The sequence below is a fragment of the Ictalurus furcatus genome, unplaced genomic scaffold (genome assembly GCF_023375685.1).
Source record: "Ictalurus furcatus strain D&B unplaced genomic scaffold, Billie_1.0 scf2, whole genome shotgun sequence".
In the NCBI taxonomy this organism is placed as follows: domain Eukaryota; kingdom Metazoa; phylum Chordata; class Actinopteri; order Siluriformes; family Ictaluridae; genus Ictalurus; species Ictalurus furcatus.
In genome coordinates this window covers 1,341,773-1,360,617 of record NW_026521051.1, presented here as the reverse complement: position 1 = coordinate 1,360,617, position 18,845 = coordinate 1,341,773, and the positions used below count along the sequence as shown (strand labels likewise).

The following is an 18,845-nucleotide window of genomic DNA, read 5'->3' as shown; positions in this document are numbered from 1 at the left end:
TCACCACTAGTCTTCTCACTCCATTTTTTACAATAATGCCTAATGTCCTTCTCATCTGTACAGTGTTTGCTTATCACCCTCTCTATCGGGCTCATCTTTTTCTTACATTCAGCCATAACTCTGGCCGTGTCTCACACCTCTCAGCCCTTAGAGTCTGTTGTATATGTCCCCTAAATCCACTAAGTTATCCCTCACAGCCAAATGTTTTCCTCCTACCTTGTCCTGCCGTTCCAGCCTGCTTAGCCTATCTCGTACCGATTTATGCCCGCTTTTCCCTTCCGTCCGTACTCGGCCCAGCCAGCCTCCCTAGGGACTCACATACACTCAGAGTACATACATTCAATCAATTTACTTATGACGATTAATTAAGTAAATGCTTCAATTAATCTTATAAATCTTAAGTTTAACTGTTTCACACAGCTTCACACAACGGCCAGTCCGGCAATTCTTACATGTTTACAATATTCTTAGACATAATATTTACCTAGTCAATATTACCCAATTTTGGGTAATTAAACAAAAATTAAATTGTATTATTATCTGTCATTTAACTGAACAACACCTTCATAATTTATGGAATATAAAGGAAAGGTCCCAATGGACTGACTCACTGATTTCTCAACAATTTTGTTATATATTACTGGTCTAGAAGTTCTTATTCACACAATGGGCAGTCTGACAGATGCCTAAAATATTTACAATGTTCTTGCATGCTCCCCCAATTTTTAAAACACTCACACAGCAGTTATTGATACCAATAAAATTATAATACACACAGCCACACCCGACTCACAGAAAGTCCGTACCAGATTCAAAACATTAAAACAAATTTTTAAAACAAAAAACTCACACTGTTCTATGTTACTCAGCTCAATCTGAAGTGTGCACACACACACATTTTTCTTCTTTTCCTTTTTTTCTTTCCACACAGACGGCAGGCCTGCTTGCGCAGATAAGAACAGATAGGAACACACACATACACCCCTTTCTATCAACAACGCCGGCAAGCTCACATACACACATTGTATTCCACATTATTACACTTATTTATGTTACTACATGAAGTTTTCAAAGTATAAAGCACCTCCATACCAGCTCCGTATGCATGAAGCTTACAGTCATACAAATTAAATCCAACTTTCCCCCGAAAAATTTGTTCTTTTCTCTAAATCTTATCCAACTTATCCAACACACATATCTCTTTATGTATGGAGCTCATGTTCAGAGCACTAATAAATACATTTACATTCTTCTCCAAAACTTACACGCTCTCACACCGCACTCATATTACAAGCACATATATTATAAGCACACACATTTGTTAGTACACATTCCATTCATACACCGGGCACGCTGTATTGCGCGACCCGGACCTGGGCCCCAGGATTTATTTCCCCTCTCTATCCAGCCCTGGAATCTAATCTATCTATCTATCTTTTTATCTATCTTTTTCGAGCGGTATTAGGGGTCCCCACCAATGCAGCCGCCACTAGTCTGCTAGTCTAGTCTAGTAGCTGGTATCTGGGGTCTGAGGCCTCATTTTCCACCTGCTTCCTATCCCAGCCCTGGAGTATTTCTCTATTTCTCTTCTCTTTTTTTCTACCTTTTTTCTACCTTTTTTCCCTTCCTCCAGCGGTATTGCAGGACTTTCACTCACACAACACATATACAATTTCATTACACAGTCTTATGAACCTTATACAATTAAAAAAGTACAATCTTCTACAATCTACACTTCTCTTACCTCTTCTCACTCACTCAAGGTTCTTTTGGAGACCCACTTAGTCTTTCTTCCCACCCCGGGGCTTCCCAATCGTAACAACAGACCACTAAAACAGAGCTTTGAAATAACAGCCGTCTGCAATGCCTTTTCCTATACGGCCTGTCTGTTGCTTAGAAAGCGAAGTCCCACGGGAGAGATTCCAGACATAGAGATCTTAGCCCAGTCCCTTCGTGGTCGCCAAATGTTGGCTCAAATTTAGCCTATTACCCAAAAACACTTAAAATTCATCATAGAAGCCAATACTCACATCTACCTCTGAGCCCAGTTGGAGATAGAAAAAAATACACCAGCCGTGAGTGAGAAGAAGCAAGGGTCCAGCTTTATTGTTCCATTCCACCACACGAGATCCACACCGATGAGAATTCTCAGAGGTGATCCCAATACCCTGAGCTTAAGCTCCAGTATTTATACTGTATTTACACACTAAATAACCCAGATGTTTCAAGAAGACTATGATCTCACTACCAATAGGGTTAAAAAAGAGCTCATTTACCTTACTCTTATGTTCCAGAAAAGGGCTATTCCACTTACACATAGAATTGAAACCAGGGGTTTTAATTTACACATAAAATCAGAACCCAGGCATTTCTAATAACCCAGAAAATAAAAACCCAGAGTTTTGAATTACACAGAGAATCAGAAACCAGAGTTTTGAATTACACAGAGAATCAGAAACCAGAGTTTTGAATTACACAGAGAATCAGAAACCAGAGTTTTGAATTACTCCACTTGTCTGCGTGCCGCTCCGACCCTGAGCTGCAGTGCCACATCTCCTCTCTGAAGGGCATGAATGTGTTTGGCGTGTCCCGTCATGACTTGCTGTTCTCTAATGAGGATACTCTGCAGGACGAGGACAAATATGGTCACAATTTGGCCCATATCTGTTCAGCGGTGCCATATCTAGGCCATATGTGACGGATAATACCCACATGTGGCCCAAATGTACTTGCTATTTGGGATGTCTGGTTGGGGTGTGAAAATTTTAGATGCTGGATTGACAGTTATATTATTAAATAACAATATGAACAGCAAGATTATTAATTGGAGTAGCATAAGTAATGAAAATAGCAAATGTTAATATTCATAAATACAGGTAATGGGATTTAGTGTTAATAGTGCAAGAGTAAGTGTAAATATGAATCTGAAACAGATGTGGCTGTTCATCTCGGTGCTTTAATTGAAGAAAAAGTCAAAAAAATTTTAGCCATGTTGCATAACGTACATAAAGGGCAAGCAGGCGGTGCTTGTGTCCCCAAACATGATCATTGCTTGCTTTGATGTACAAAACTCCTCATATGGCATAGAGCATGCACCATGCAGCATTCCTCAAATCTAGGCCTAATTCTAAACCACTTTAGCTGGAAGACCCACCCACACACTGTGTGTGTCAGTGACTGTGTCTGTACGGTTGGATGATGATGCAGGTGTGTGTGTGTGTGTCAGTGACTCAGGTGTCTGTACAGTAAGCTGATGAGCAGTTGTATCTCACTGTCTCCAGTGTTAATGTCAATGGCCTTCAGAAAAAAGTCCAGTGCTTCCTGTTTCCTCCCTTCAGACAAACACTGTTTCCCAGAATGCACCAGTGAATCAAACGATTCCTCTTGATGTTTGACATCATTTGGACTCTGCACTTCAGTGGCTGCACACTGATGCACAACTTCACTAGAGGCCAGTTGAACGTCAGTGAAGCTCTTTACCATCACCTTCCTCTTCCTCCTCGCACTCAACCATGTGTTCACTAGGCTCTGGCTCGTCCTCTGGCTCCTCCCACTCCTCTAATTTTTCCTCTTTCGTCTCTGGTTCCTCCTCTTCCTCCTCCATATCCTGCAGCTGTGACTCTACTCATGAGCGTCGTGATGCGATTGATGTGTTCATGCTGCATCTGCGGTTGGTGCCATTATTCAGCATGGATTTGGGTGTGGAAGATCTGAGGCCCATGAAGCTGCGAGCTAATGGACTGCTAGCCAAAACAGGTTTCTCCACCTCTTCTTCTTCATGCCCCTCTTCCTCACCATCATAGATGACTCGCAGTTTTTTCTTCTTGGTGGGGCAGAGCAAGGACTCGTCTGCTGCAGTGAAATATACTGATTTCTGCCTACCACTATCATTGTTGGGTGTGGGGTCAGATTCATCTATAGCTCCAATGGCAGAGGTTTAGATGCATCAGCATCAAACTCGATGCAGGCTTTTGAATCAAAGTCCACCTCTGATAATGCTTTTGGTATGTTTGACTCAATTCCCAACAGAACTACAGATGAATCTGATTGCATGAAAGGAGAAATGTGCAAGGTCTGATTTGAGTGAGTGTGTATGATCGGATTTCTCCTCTATGATTAAACGCTCCTCATCATTTATGCTCTTAAACACTTGTCCAAAATAACTGTCCTGTCACCTGTGTAGATAAATCCATCACATGCTCATCCTTCACCTCCATCCCTCCATCCATGCTCATCGTCTCCAGCTCGTCCGATCCTGATTGGGTGAGATCCACCACGGCAGGTGGGCTGAGGTTATGGCAGGGTGGCGTGGTTTTGACATCATCCATCGTCGTGTGTTGGTCTGGGCCCTGTTGCCATGACAGCGGGAGCCAACTGGGTCCTGAGTTCTGATTAACGCTGTCCATCATGAGGCTGTGCAGCTGTGACTCGGCCTGGACCAGGTCCTGCGCTTTCTGCACACGCTGGTCACTGTAAATACAACACATACAAATACAACAGCACGGCACACTCCCGACTTCAAAAAAGAAATTGCAAGCATTCTAGCAAAAACTTTCAAAAACAATTCCTCTATTGAGAACTGCCCTCCTGCTTTCTGGACTTTTCTTACTCAGCAAGAAAAAGAAAAGAGAAACTTCGGCTCCGGTACAACCGACCTTTTACTACGCATAGAACATCTCTATTTGAGGAAGAGTAAGAAAACATATAGTTAAAAGTAAAAATACTAAAGTGTACCGTAACCCTAAAGCTGATTGTTTGGTGGGGAGGTGTGTCTGATTTGCTTATTCGGAAACAATCTGAGACGCTGTGACATTTATTTCTTCTGGTTTAGTCAAATTCAGATTAATGTTGTTTACAACACAGACAGCAGAAAATCCAGGTGGAGGAGTTTCAGTTTCTGACACTGTGGTCTCAATATCTTTAGAACGAGGAACTGAACTCTCCATACCTCCTGAACCACACCCTGATCACAAGCACTTGGTGCTAATGGGCTAGGGGTTAAGCTTTTGGAATTAAGGGGCTAGGGGTAGAGAATGAGTTAGGCAGTAGGAAATTACCTCTGTTACACTGTTGGTAGACTTGAAATGTGGAGTTTGTGGAATATCAGTAAGACTGTAATATCCAGAATGCACTGCATGAGATGAGAGTGAGGAGGGTACAGGATTCTCTGCAGTGCCAGTGTACACCTCAGAGCTCTGGACTCGAAACTTTACATTCTGAAACCCTGCAAGACAGAATTGTGTCCATAGCACATTATCAGTCTTACCCTGTGTGTGTCTGTCTGTCTGTCTGTCTGTGTGGTCACTTCTTCCATAAGGCATGTGTTGAGCCATGGCTGATGGATCACAGGACCTGCCCGATGTACGTGTGACATCCTCAAATCCCTCAGAGTAGAGGTGAGGTGTGTGCGTAAATGGATTCATGAGAGTTTCTCATCTCTCTAGAGACGGATGTTGAGGAGCAGCACATGTAGACGGTCACTTCTGCTTTGCATTCGTTTCCCAGCAGCACTGAGTACTTTCACACACACTGTGACTCAGTCTCCAGCATACACCCCAACTCCGAGTCTCTCACACAGCGATGCTGCCTTTTCTGGATATGAATCTCTGCATACAACAGAGCAGCTGGGTCCTGCTGACCACACACATGAAGGTGAGAAGTGCACGTGCACACACACACTGTATTTCAGCCTGCCTTGCTGAATTCCAGAAGCTGCTGCTAATGAGCTAGTTTGTTCACTGTGTGTGTGTGTGGGGGGGGTATTATTTTGGAAGCACACACCTGTATTTGGACTAAACATACTAGCATGACCACAAAAAGATTCAAGATTGTGGCTCAACTGACGAGAGGCCATAAGGTTTGTGAGAACGCTGATATTCTTGTCCTAGGTTCGATGGAAACATGGTGTCAGGACGTGCGCTGGTCTGTCAATACAGTTCCCTCTGAAGCCCAGGATTTGTTTTTACTATACACTGAAGACATTTGGGTTTGAGATATGTCGGTCATTTTTAGGACATTCCAAACATGTTCCAATATTTTTGATCATTTGAAAAATGGGTAGGTTTAAACACAAGGTGCCATATTTTAAGTTGTTTGACCAGAATTTAATTTCCTAATATTTACATCTAAATTTGTTAATCAACTCCTATTCATCGTTTGATCTCAAGCCCAAATGTTTCCAGTATATGGCAAGCCAAAATAATTGTCCTTGCTGTTCTAATACTTTTCTCCATATAATGGGAATAGCTCAGCAGCGGTGTTCTTCACAGTGGCTGACAGTTTTTGGTGTTGGTCTTGTCACCTGTGGAGATCCAGGGCAGGTTTCATGGTGATTTTCTCTGGCAGGTGGGGCATCTTCAAGTTACTTGGTTACAGTTATATTTCTATAGCACTTTTCTAGACACTCAAAGTGCTTTACACTGGGAGGAGACCACTAGTGTGTATCCTCCACCTGGATGATGGGACAGCAGTCATAGTGCTCCAGAACTCCCACCACACACCAGCTATTAGTGGAGAGGAGAGAGTGATGTAGCCAATTCAGAGATGGGGATTATTAGGGGGTGATCGAGAAGGCCAATGAGGGAATTTGGGCAGGACACTGGGGTTATACCCCTACTCTTTTTTTTTTATTTATTTATTTATTTATTTATTTATTTATTTTTATTTATGTTTTATATTTTTAATGACCACAGAGAGTCAGGACCTCAGTTTAATGTCTCATGCAAAAGACAGTGCCGTTTATACAGTAGTGTCCCCGTCACTATATTGGGGCATTAGACCCCACACAGACCACAGGGTGAGCCCACCCTGCTGGTCTCACTATTACCACTTCCATCAGCAAGCTTAGTTTTCCCCAGGAGGTCTCCCAGTACTGGCCAGGCTCAACCCTGCGTATCTTCAGTGGGACGCCAGGCAAGAGCTGTAGGGAGAGATGGCTCTGGTTATGTATTTCTGCATTCAGTGATGGACTGGGAACCTGTTTTCTCGTAGCTGCCCTAACTGTTTAGGAGGGCGTGCTCCTCAGTGCAGAGGTACGCTTCCATATGGAGGCTCTATTCAATGACTGTACCCTGTGCTGTGATTGGCTTGCAGGTTTGGAGGCAGTGTGTTTGAAGTGCCACTGCACTACGATAAGCCCGCCTTTGAGAGTGAAACTCGCAGCTAGGAGACCAGCAAAACACACTGTGACTGTAAACACACACACACGCACATGCGTACATGTTCACATACACTATACATACATTTACAGTCACAGGTTTGGATTTAAAAATGCATTTTATTTAATTTCTGTGTGTGAGTTATTTAATGACCTCATGCTGTGGTTAATGGGAGGAAAATCTCTCTTCTCTTTTATCTCTGGGGTGTGTGTACTGGAGAAACACACAGTTCACCAGCTCCCTCTGCTGGACATGTGTTGCATTACCTCTCTCTTTCTCGCACACACAGTCCGTATATACTGAATTTGCCATGTGACAGGTGTTCCTGGTTCAGTATGGGTGGAGCTTATGTGAATTTTTTTTCAACTTAATCATGTGACATCCGTTAGCTTTTCTTTCCACTTGTTCAGCTTGATCATCTATTTAATGCTGTATAGCGACTGCTGGGTAGGTAACGTTAATGTTCGCTATGTTAACTAGTGCTGTGGGTAGGTGACGGGCTAGCACAGCTGATATTACTAAACTATTATACTGTTTAATTATAGGCAGGCTTTTATGCCCACAAATACTAAAGAAATAAAAACAGAAGCTAGTGGTAATGTTATACAGTTCAGATTATACTTAAGCTCCGCCCTCACTTACTCAGACATGCCTGTCAATTGGCACAAAAAGCTTGCTATTTAAAAAAAAAAAACAAAAAAAAAACTTAAAATTATTCTAATTTTACAAAATATCAAAATGTGTCCTTTTATGTGTGTGTGCTTCACAATGTGGCCTTATTGGTATCTTCTGTACTCTATGAACTACTGATCTGAGCTGTTAAATAAGAGGTGTAATTTTAATCAAATTATAGTGATATGAAAATGTAAACTGTAAATAAAGTCTCTTTTTATCATGAATGTGTGTGTCCACTTGATCCCTTGGCATGAGCGGGGATATTTATCTAGAGTATCAGTTACTATACGAAGTCTGTAGTAACAGCATTTCTCTGAAGATGATTTAATGGAACTTGTGTTTAGAGTGTAACTTGTACTTTAGTTTTCTTCATTTTCCCAAAATTTAACACCAGATACTTCACAGTACACGAATACCACATGGAGATACAAACTTTATAGTTGACGTGAGGGTAACACTGTTTACACAAGGGTAACAGGCTTGACACTGAGGTAACACTGTTTACACAAGGGTAATAGGGTTGACACTGAGGTAACACTGGTTACACAAGGGTAACAGGCTTGACACTGAGGTAACACTGGTTACACAAGGGTAACAGGCTTGACACTGAGGTAACAGGGTTTACGACCTTTAAGTGTAGAGATCTGATTAATTTTATGTACATATGCGTGTTCATGAATAAAAAAACGTACTGTCATGTCTGCTCAACTTTTTTTTGATGAGGGATATGCAAATTGAATTTAAATTCACTAGTCTTACTTAAATTTCCTATATTAACTTGTAGATTTTAATTATAAATATATTTTCTAATTATTATAGTCTCTATTGTATCACTGGAACAATGGCCCATATACACTCAGCTAATCACGTGACAGCAGCACTGTACATGAAATCATGCAGCTACAGGTCAATAGCTTTATTAATGTTCACATCAAACATGTATTATTGTGTATGGGGAGGACCGGGTGGGTGTGAGACCCAGTTTCTGTCCCAATTTCTGTCCCAGTCTGGCCCGGCTCCTTCAGGAACTACTTTATCTGATGTGTATATCAGCTGCTTATTTCTTCTTGGCCTTTACACACAGTAAAGGTTTACTGTGCTGCAGTTCTACATGTCTTTATTCTTTTGACCATTAGGGGGTCTCCAATGTAAACCCTTGAGAAATTAAACATTTTCAACACATCTGTAATAAAGCTGCAACTTTTGGGGTTTTGAGGGGTTTTTTTTTTTTTGGAGAGTTTTTTCAGGTTTGGAGGGTTTGAGGGGTTTTTGGACTGTTTTGGCGGGTTTTTTGGGTTTTGAGTTTTTTAGCATTTCGGAGGGTTTCAGAGGTTTTCTGAGTTTTTTTTTAATTATTTTTTATGGTTTTGGAGGGCATTGGAGTGTGATGATGATGGTGACAATGTTGACGATGTTGATGACGACGATGATGTTGACGATGATGATCATGATGACGATGATGGTGACGATGATGATGATGACGATAGATGATGACTATGACCATGATGATGACAATGTTGATGACGTGATTATTATGATGATGACGATGAAGATGATGATGACGGCGACGATGATGATAACGATGGTGATGATGATGACAATGACGATGATATGACGGCGATGATGGTGACGATGATGATGATGATGATTACGATGATGGTGACGACGAAGATGACGATGATGGTGATTATGATTACGATGATGAGAACGATGACGATTATGATGACGATTATGATTATGATGACGGTGACTATGGTGATGACGGCAATGAGGGTGACAATGATGGCAATGATGACAATGACGACGATGATGACGATTATGAGGACGATGATGATGATGATGGTGATAATGGTGGTGATGATGGTGATGATGATCTGAAGTCTTTATTTTCTCCTACAGCGTGTATGAAGCAGTGCTGCACGGAGCAGATGACGGAATGTCTGGACTGGATTATGGCTGAATGTAAGAATTTGTATTCAAAATTTCTGCAGAGTATGGCGATCTCCTTCATACAGAAGTCAGATGGTTGAGTAGGAGTAAGGTACTTCACCGTTTTATTTCCTTGGTGAGTGAAATTAAGGCTTTAATGGAACCAAGGGGGGGGGGACACTAACCTGTTGTCTGATGGCTGCTTGATCTTGCATTCTTGGCTGATGTGACAGAGAAACTGAATCAGCTCAATCTTCAGTTACAAGGTAAAGACAAAACCATATGTGATATGATCAGTGCTGTGAAGGTATTTAAAGCAAAACTGTCATTTTACCTTCAGCAATTGAAAAACAAAAGATTGCAACACTTCCCCTCATTGGTAAAAATAGAAAGAAAGCCATGCAAATGCAACCAAAGTTTTGGATGTACTCGAGTATTGTGACCTCCTGTCCAGGCCTGGGCAGGAATCTGAGGAAAGGTTCAGTGATTTTGAGAATCTTGAGATATGTGTGGCATTTGTTGCCAAGTCTTTCATGGAGATAAACATGGATCACATTTCAAAGCAGATGGCTGAACTGTTCAATGTCAATGCTGTAGAGATGGAGTTGGAGGTTATTAATCTCCAAAATCATATCCAGCTGAAATCTCAGCAACATTCACAACATTTCTGGAGACTTGTAGACCCAGAAAACTACAAGAACATTCACCAAGCTGCCCTCAAAGCATCTGCTTTATTTGGATCTACAGACCTTTGTGAAGCAGCGTGTTCTGATATGAACATGATCGAATCTAAATTCAGAACAAGACTGACAGATGAACATTTAAATAATTGCCTAAGAGTGAACCTAAGTGCATACACACCAGCATATACAGTGAGGGAAAAAAGTATTTGATCCCCTGCTGATTTTGTACGTTTGCCCACTGACAAAGAAATGATCAGTCTATAATTTTAATGGTAGTTGTATTTGAACAGTGAGAGACAGAATAACAACAAAAAAATCCAGAAAAACGCATGTCAAAAATTTTATAAATTAATTTGCATTTTAATGAGGGAAAAAAGTATTTGACCCCCTCTCAATCAGAAAGATTTCTGGCTCCCAGGTGTCTTTTATACAGGTAACGAGCTGAGATTAGGAGCACACTCTTAAAGGGAGTGCTCCTAATATCAGTTTGTTACCTGTATAAAAGACACCTGTCCACAGAAGCAATCAATCAGTCATATTCCAAACTCTCCACCATGGCCAAGACCAAAGAGCTCTCCAAGGATGTCAGGGACAAGATTGTAGACCTACACAAGTCTGGAATGGGCTACAAGACCATTGCCAAGCAGCTTGGTGAGAAGGGGACAACAGTTGGTGCGATTATTCGCAAATGGAAGAAGCACAAAAGAACTGTCAATCTCCCTCGGCCTGGGGCTCCATGCAAGATCTCACCTCGTGGAGTTACATTGATCATGAGAACAGTGAGGAATCAGCCCAGAACTACACGGGAGGATCTTGTCAATGATCTCAAGGCAGCTGGGACCATAGTCACCAAGAAAACAATTGGTAACACACTATGCCGTGAAGGACTGAAATCCTGCAGCGCGCGCAAGGTCCGCTGCTCAAGAAAACACATATACATCCCTGTCTGAAGTTTGCCAATGAACATCTGAATGATTCTGAGGACAACTGGGTGAAAGCGTTGAGGTCAGATGAGACCAAAATGGAGCTCTTTGGCATCAACTCAACTCGCCGTGTTTGGAGGAGGAGGAATGCTGCCTATGACCCCTGGAACACCATCCCCACCGTCAAACATGGAGGTGGAAACATTATGCTTTGGGGTTTTTTTTCTGCTAAGGGGACAGGACAACTTCACCGCATCAAAAGGACGATGGACAGGGCCATGTACCGTCAAATCTTGGGTGAAAACCTCCTTCCCTCAGACAGGGCATTGAAAATGGGTCGTGGATGGATATTCCAGCATGACAATGACCCAAAACACACGGCCAAGGCAACAAAGGAGTGGCTCAAGAAGAAGCACATTAAGGTCCTGGAGTGACCTAGGCAGTCTCCAGACCTTAATCCCATAGAAAATCTGTGGAGAGAGCTGAAGGTTCGAGTTGCCAAACGTCAGCCTCGAAACCTTAATGATTTGGAGAAGATCTGCAAAGAGGAGTGGGACAAAATCCCTCCTGAGATGTGTGCAAACCTGGTGGACAACGACAAGAAACGTCTGACCTCTGTGATTGCCAACAAGGGTTTTTAAACCAAGTACTAAGTCATGTTTTGCAGAGGGGTCAAATACTTATTTCCCTCATTAAAATGCAAATCAATTTATAACATTTTTGATGTGCGTTTTTCTGGATTTTTTTGTTGTTATTCTGTCTCTCACTGTTCAAATAAATCTACCATTAAAGTTATAGACTGATCATTTCTTTGTCAGTGGGTAAACATACAAAATCAGCAGGGGATCAAATACTTTTTTCCCTCACTGTACCTCCCTTGTGGAATCAATGCAGTGTCAGTCAGCTCATTAACTGTAAATAAGTGTGAATGCACTTCATGTCATATTGGATATTCTGTGTTTGCAAACAGCGAAGAAGCACTAAGAAAACAAGTGGGAAGCCTGCCGAGAAGCCTATGGCACATTATGTTGACCCATTTATTTTCAGGTAGGTGATTCCTTCCTTTTGTGCCAACTACCATAAAGCACCTCGAGAAACTCCAAGTTACAATCCGTGCATTGGCCGGGAATCGAACCCAGGTCAACTGTTTGGAAGGCAGCTATGCTCACCTCTATACCACCAATGCCACGCTAGGCAATTCAACTCTGCTGAACAAAAGTTTAAGTATGTGCTCTTCTCATCAGCAGACCATAGGCAACAGCTAAAGGGCGCTCCTGTCGTGGTTTCTGTAGAGTAGTGGTTATCACGTTTGCTTCACATGTGAAAGGTCCCTGGTTCGAGACTGGGCAGAAGCAAGCTGGAAGTTTTGAACTTTGCTTTAATAACTGACCGGTTGTCATCACAGTAGGATCAGGTCCTCTAGGAACAGCCGGAAAGCGAGACCTTGGACAGAGCAGATTTCCTTCTTTTGTGCTTTTGTAGCAAAGCAGTTAACATTTGCTTACAAAATGAAAGGGAGTCTCTGGTTTTCCACAGAAAGGGGAAGCCTGGCTCTTTTGTTGCTCAATAAGACTCTGTGCGTGACTGGAAAATTTTCCGTAAAGTACTGGTCGCCAAGTTCACCTATCGGCTAAAGAGGGCTACGCCCGAAAAAGGCTGGGAGCGGTTTCCCTTCCATTGAGCTTTTGTAGCAAGGCAGATAACAGCTGCTTGCAAAATCACAGGCAGTCTCTGCTTTTCCACTGAACGTGGAAGCCTGGCTCTTTCCTTCATCAAGAAGACAAGAGTAATGATGCGCTTGATTCAAGGGGTAGGGGTAGACATGGCCAGGGAATAAGAGAAACAATACAGAGCAGCAAGTAGTTACACAGACTCCTGAATGTTCTCAGTAACCATACATTTCATGTAAACACCAACCAGAAAAACTGAAAATATATGTACACACTGTATTTCACAATAATTAACAATGGTCAAGTCCATCAATAACGCAAATGTCCAAGTCTGTTAAGTTCAGTACCCCAACTAAACTTTCTAAATCTTACGGTTCGGTCCCCATTTGGGCGCCACTCTGTAGCGTGGTACCTTATGGGGTTTGGATGCCAGACAGTTCAAATTAACAGTCACTTATAACTTATAATTTGGACATCACTCAGAATAAGGCTACTCAATTCTTACAAAATAAGTTTATTATTATTTATGCAATAAACATAAGAAAATACAGATCGTTTCAGTCATAGAAACCGAAATAATGACAACCAAAAAGTTCCCCTATGTGGGATTAATAAATGCACCCATAAGGAAACAAGGCTCTATTCATGAAAGAAAATTTTCACACACAAAAGGCAGAAAAAAAAACATTTAACCCCAAAATAATTCTTAACCAAAACAAAAAAGTTGTTCACTTTAAAAGCTGCACTTCAATGGCGGTGATTTAGGCGTACGGGAGTTCGTGAACCCGAAAGCATGGGAAACCGGCAGTCAGATTCCGCTTAACACTCGGAGTTCTTTACAGACAGTAACATCCAACGATTTAAACATACTGGTTCTCCACAAAAGTATTAAAGAAAGGATCTCAAAACCGTGACGTGCCTCCGAACCCTCAAAACTCCGCTCGCTCGTTTATTCACCTTGGCAGAATATTCCCGAAGTGTTCGCCAGCCTCCTGAATCAATATCCACAAGGTTATAATCCACAGTAAGAGCATTAGCATGGTCCTTGGCAAACGCACACCATCAGTTCCGCCATTCCCACCTGGCTCTCATTTCCGCGTCCCGCTTTCTCTCACCTAGTCACCTGTTCTTTTCATTGCTTCCTAAGACCCCACCCTTCTCTTCATCTCTTTTTTTACTTCCGTTAATTAAAACACCACGGAATGGAACGGACTCCGCTTCTGCGTCACTAAATGGTAAAATGGTAAATGGCGCACTTATATAGCGCTTTTATCCAAAGTGCTTTACACTGTGTCTCATTTACCCATTCACACACCAACGGTAGCAGAGCTGCCATGCAAGGCGCTAACTTGCCATCGGGAGCAACTTGGGGTTCGGTGTCTTACCCAAGGACACTTTGGCATGTGGAGTCATGCTGGCTGGGAATCAAACCGCCAACCCTACGATTGGTGGATAACCCGCTCTACCACCTGATCCACAGCCACCCCTGTCACTGTGCAGCTATCTGTTACAAATGAATGGGAAAATATCCTTGGCATCCCTGCAATTCAAGGATGTTGTAATTGGTAAGTTGTGATGTCAAAAGTATCTGTACCAAGTTGATACTAAAATTTTAAAAAGAATGATACGATAAGTTTTTTTTTCAGTACCGGCAGTACCAAGTATTCTCCTGCTTTCTGATTGACTTTCTTTTGTAGGTATTAATTAACCGTGATTTCCACTCAGCCATCTTACTGGAATTTGTGTAGGTTAGGAATAAGACTGAGGATGGAGTTGTACAGTTTTGTAGTGTGTATCATTTGTAAATATTGTTAACTTCTTTACCATAGCCATGCTGAGGGAGGTGTTGACTAAATTAGAGATGGTGCTGGACCAACAAACCACTGAGCTTGCTTCAACTACAGGTGTTCCAGGTGCAGTCTTTGGATACTGATGAAGATTTACTGCCCTGCAAGATCTTCCTCAACTGCATAGTCTGGAGCAAAGGATGCAACAGAGCCCAGATTGCAAGCAAAAACTGGTGAGAATTTTTTTCTTTTTTTGTTAACAATTGCTTGCACAATTACACAGCTACTGAGAGTGTTTGTTTTCTCAAGGTGACACACTCGTACTCAAAGCACAACATTCAACACCACTTTGATACGAGGGAACAGTTATGACCTAATCTTTGGTAGAGGAGCAAAACATGGAAAGCACACAGGGCAGGGTAACTGCAGAAGTAGTGAGGAGCACTGACACAGTTGACAAGGCAATACATTCTTATTAATTATATATATTTTATATTATTTTATATTATATTATTGTTTTAAAAATCATCGGTTTCAGGTAAACTGGTTGGCGCTTATTGACAGGGCAGATGTGCTTGACTGCACCTGGCGCATATTGAAGAGGGTGATTGCTAACTCCCTGGCAAAGAACCTCAATTGGAGGGGAGTCAATGGAAAGACTTCACTGGCCACTCTCCAACTCGGAGAGGTCGTGATTGGTAGGTATATCTGTTTACATACAGAATTAGCTGTCTCTCTCAGATGATATGTAAGGGGTAATAGCTAGATGTGCATTAAACGATTTTAGTGCATGATGTGGAGGAAAAGAACCACTGGTTCAAATCGTCACCTAGCCATGGATTACCCCGCTTATACCATGGTCTTTCCACAATTAATAACATTAAAGCTGTCATTGATTTTAGAAGCACAAACTTTGATTAGAAGTTTAAAATAACCGTTAATTTCTATTAGTTAGGTCGTTAGATCTGGAATTTTGCCCGATATAAATCAGACACAGAGATAAAGTAGTGTGATGAGATTACATTTATTTGAATGAATTGACCGATATCTATCAGAGACAGAGAGATTAAGCATATATGAATTACCTGCATCATGTGCCTCTCAGCAGTCAGTCAGTGCGTTTACATGGACAACAACAATCCACTGTTAACCCGATTAAGACGATACTTTGATTAAGAAACTACCATGTAAACAGCAATTTTTAATTACCTTAATCTGATTAAAGTCAAGTTACTCGAAGTAAGCACTAATCGAATTAAGACATGTCGAGTACTCCTGTTTTAGTCGCATTATCAACGTGTATTACAGACATGTAAACACCTGAATCACATTATTAACGTCATGTGAGTTTTCACCGCATTTTGCGACAGGACACGTACACACACGGCAGTGCTCAACATTTTACGGCGAACAAGAGAGCACGGCTGCGTCCCAAACCGCATACTTGCCTACTATAGGCCTGTAGTGGGGAAAATACATCTATCTTGGCTACTATGGAGACGCTAAGTGCACGGTTTGGGATGCAGCTCACGGCTTCAAGCAGTTGTCTATTTGCACGTACAGCATGACAAAAAAATAACTGCGCTTAAAGCGTTCATAAAAAAATTAAATAAAAACACCCAAAACTGTATACTATACCATAACGAAGACGAACTGTATGTTGATACGTGAAATTCTGGAGGGACGTCGGACGGCGTGGCGCGGTGACGTAATGACGCGGGCTGTTAATCTAATTATGTTCTATAACATGTAAAATGGGAACATGACAGGAGTATTCTAAAAGCGACTCATGTAAACACCTTAATCACGTTATTATCTTACTCAGAGTAAGGTCAATAATTAGATTACTGCTGTCCATGTAAACATAGTCAGTGTTGCGCAGCAGTAGTGTAGTAAAACTGAGAGTTGAATTACTTCACAAACAGTGATGGTAACACCTCATTGCTGAGAAATATAATGTAACTTTTCACCAGCAAAGCTATTTTTTTTGTTAAAGTTGCAGACAGCGCCGGCAAGAAGTGTCTGTGTGTACGAATGTGTGTTCACGAATGTCTCTGTGTGCTCGAGTGTATGTGCGTGTGTGTGTGTATTTGTGTGTGCATGTAGGCTGCGCGTTGATTTAGAAATGCTCACAGTGATCAAACTGACTGGAACTACCTGTGCAATAAACGGTTATAATGCACACCTTCCAGCCATTCAGAATCCAATATTCACACTGACCATGGTATAAATGTAATTAATGCTTAAGATTTATAATAACCTTACGATATGTATTGCTTTCTTCCAATGTTCATAGAAACCTCTTCACGGCTAAAGCTGCAGAGATGGAGGTCGAGGGGACCATGAAGAGGTGGCTCCAGCTGGCATCAGATCGAGAGTGCAGGCGCAAGAGAAGACTTTTGAAAACTTTTGCAAAAAGAAGGTATTTAGAGTGTTTTAACTGTGGTGTCTTTGTTAATTTGTTAAAATGTTCATATTATAGTCTATTTTTGATTGTTTATAAAAGTCCTTGCTGTTTTTAAGTGGTTGAAATTGTGTGTGTGTGTGTTGGTAGCTGGGTGGCTATACAGTTGCGGTCGGAAGTTTACATACCCCTTGCAGAATCTACGAAATCTTAATACTCTTAACAAAATAAGATTGATCATAAAAATCCTAAGTTTCTTATTTAGTACCACCATGAATAAGCTATTTCACATAACAGATGTTTACATATAGTCCACAAGATAATAGCTGAATTAATCAAAATGACCCCATTCAAAAGTTTACACACGTTTGATTCTTAATACTGTGTGTCGTTACCTGAATGATCCACGACTCTTTTTATGTGTTATGATAGTTGTTCATGAGTCCCTTGTTTGTCCTGAGCAGTTAAACTGCCCACTGTTCTTCAGAAAAATCCTCCAGGTCCTTCACATACTTTGCTTTTCCTGCATATTTTAGCCCTTTCCAGTAGCGGTTATATGATGTTCCGATCCATCTTTTCACACTGAGGACAACCGAGGGACTCGTACACGACTATTCCAAAAGGTGCAAACATTCACTGATGCTCAAGAAGGTAACAGCATGCATTAAGAGCCTGGCTGTAAACGTTGTAAACAGGATAATCATGTAAATTTTTTTGTCTTCTGGGATACTTCTTCTATGCTGTATTAACCATCTTTCTGTAATAAACCTTTTTCACCTCAGAGGACGAGTCTGCAAGTGTTGTCTAATTTCCACGACACAACTCAGTTTTTACATTTTTTAATTTTATTTTTAAGAAAAATAATTAAAATTCAATAACCTTTTGACTGTATGAGGTACCGGTAAATGAGAAAAAACATAGTACTACTTTCATAAAATGTCATGTGCAGCTTGATGCTAATTATAGTAATGTCTAGTAATTCTGAGTCTTGAACAGTAAACTCTCAAGTGTCATTGTCATGTCACAGCAAACCAGCGACTCCGTTTCCCAGAATGCACCTCAGACTACAAACATGGCAAACACAAACTACAACTCCAAACCAACACACCGACATTGTTAACCTTCTCCAGAATACTAATCAGACAAACCTGTTACCAGTGAACCCACTACATTAGAGAAGGAAATACTGGATGTGAAGTGTATTAGTGCTAGTGTGTGTGAATAGACTATCAGTTTAGATACTGACCCTGAACACTACTAACATGCAGTGCTTTCTTGGGGTGGTGATGAAGTTGGAGTTGAACCGGTAAGAAAGATATTAGAGAGAGGCTTCTTTACACTCCTGAGGATGTTCAATTAGAACCTGCACCAAACTCACCTGATTCAAGTCATCAGCTAATTAAGCGGCCTGCACGAGCTGAGGTGGGTGCTTTAGAGCAGATAAAACACCAAATGTGTTAGATAAGAGTTCAGAGCCTGTGTTCTAGACACATGATTTAGAGTGGAGACCTAGGCTTAGACCTGAGCTTTGGAGTTATTCTGATTATAGGTTTCAGTGAGGAAGTGACTGAAGTTAAGGAGAGGAACTGAAAATAAAGTTATAGTCTTTCTGAGTAA

General features: G+C 41.4%; 1 long non-coding RNA gene and 1 other non-coding gene across 3 annotated transcripts; one reads left to right on the top strand and one right to left on the bottom strand.

Annotated features, from left to right (window-relative positions):
- The first annotated feature begins 3,220 nt into the window (after window positions 1-3,220).
- LOC128604743 (uncharacterized) lies at window positions 3,221-17,904 on the top strand. Of its 2 annotated transcripts, XR_008385272.1 has the most exons (6): window positions 3,221-5,652; window positions 7,093-9,794; window positions 14,867-15,057; window positions 15,389-15,522; window positions 17,121-17,246; window positions 17,765-17,904. It is a non-coding gene; the product is annotated as an uncharacterized LOC128604743 (long non-coding RNA). The 2 variants fall into 2 exon arrangements; XR_008385271.1 differs by lacking the exons at window positions 3,221-5,652; window positions 7,093-9,794 and having other exon boundaries at window positions 12,996-15,057; window positions 17,121-17,904.
- Window positions 12,482-12,553, bottom strand: trnag-ucc (transfer RNA glycine (anticodon UCC)). The gene has a single exon. It is a non-coding gene; the product is annotated as a tRNA-Gly (tRNA).
- Window positions 17,905-18,845: the final 941 nt, after the last annotated feature.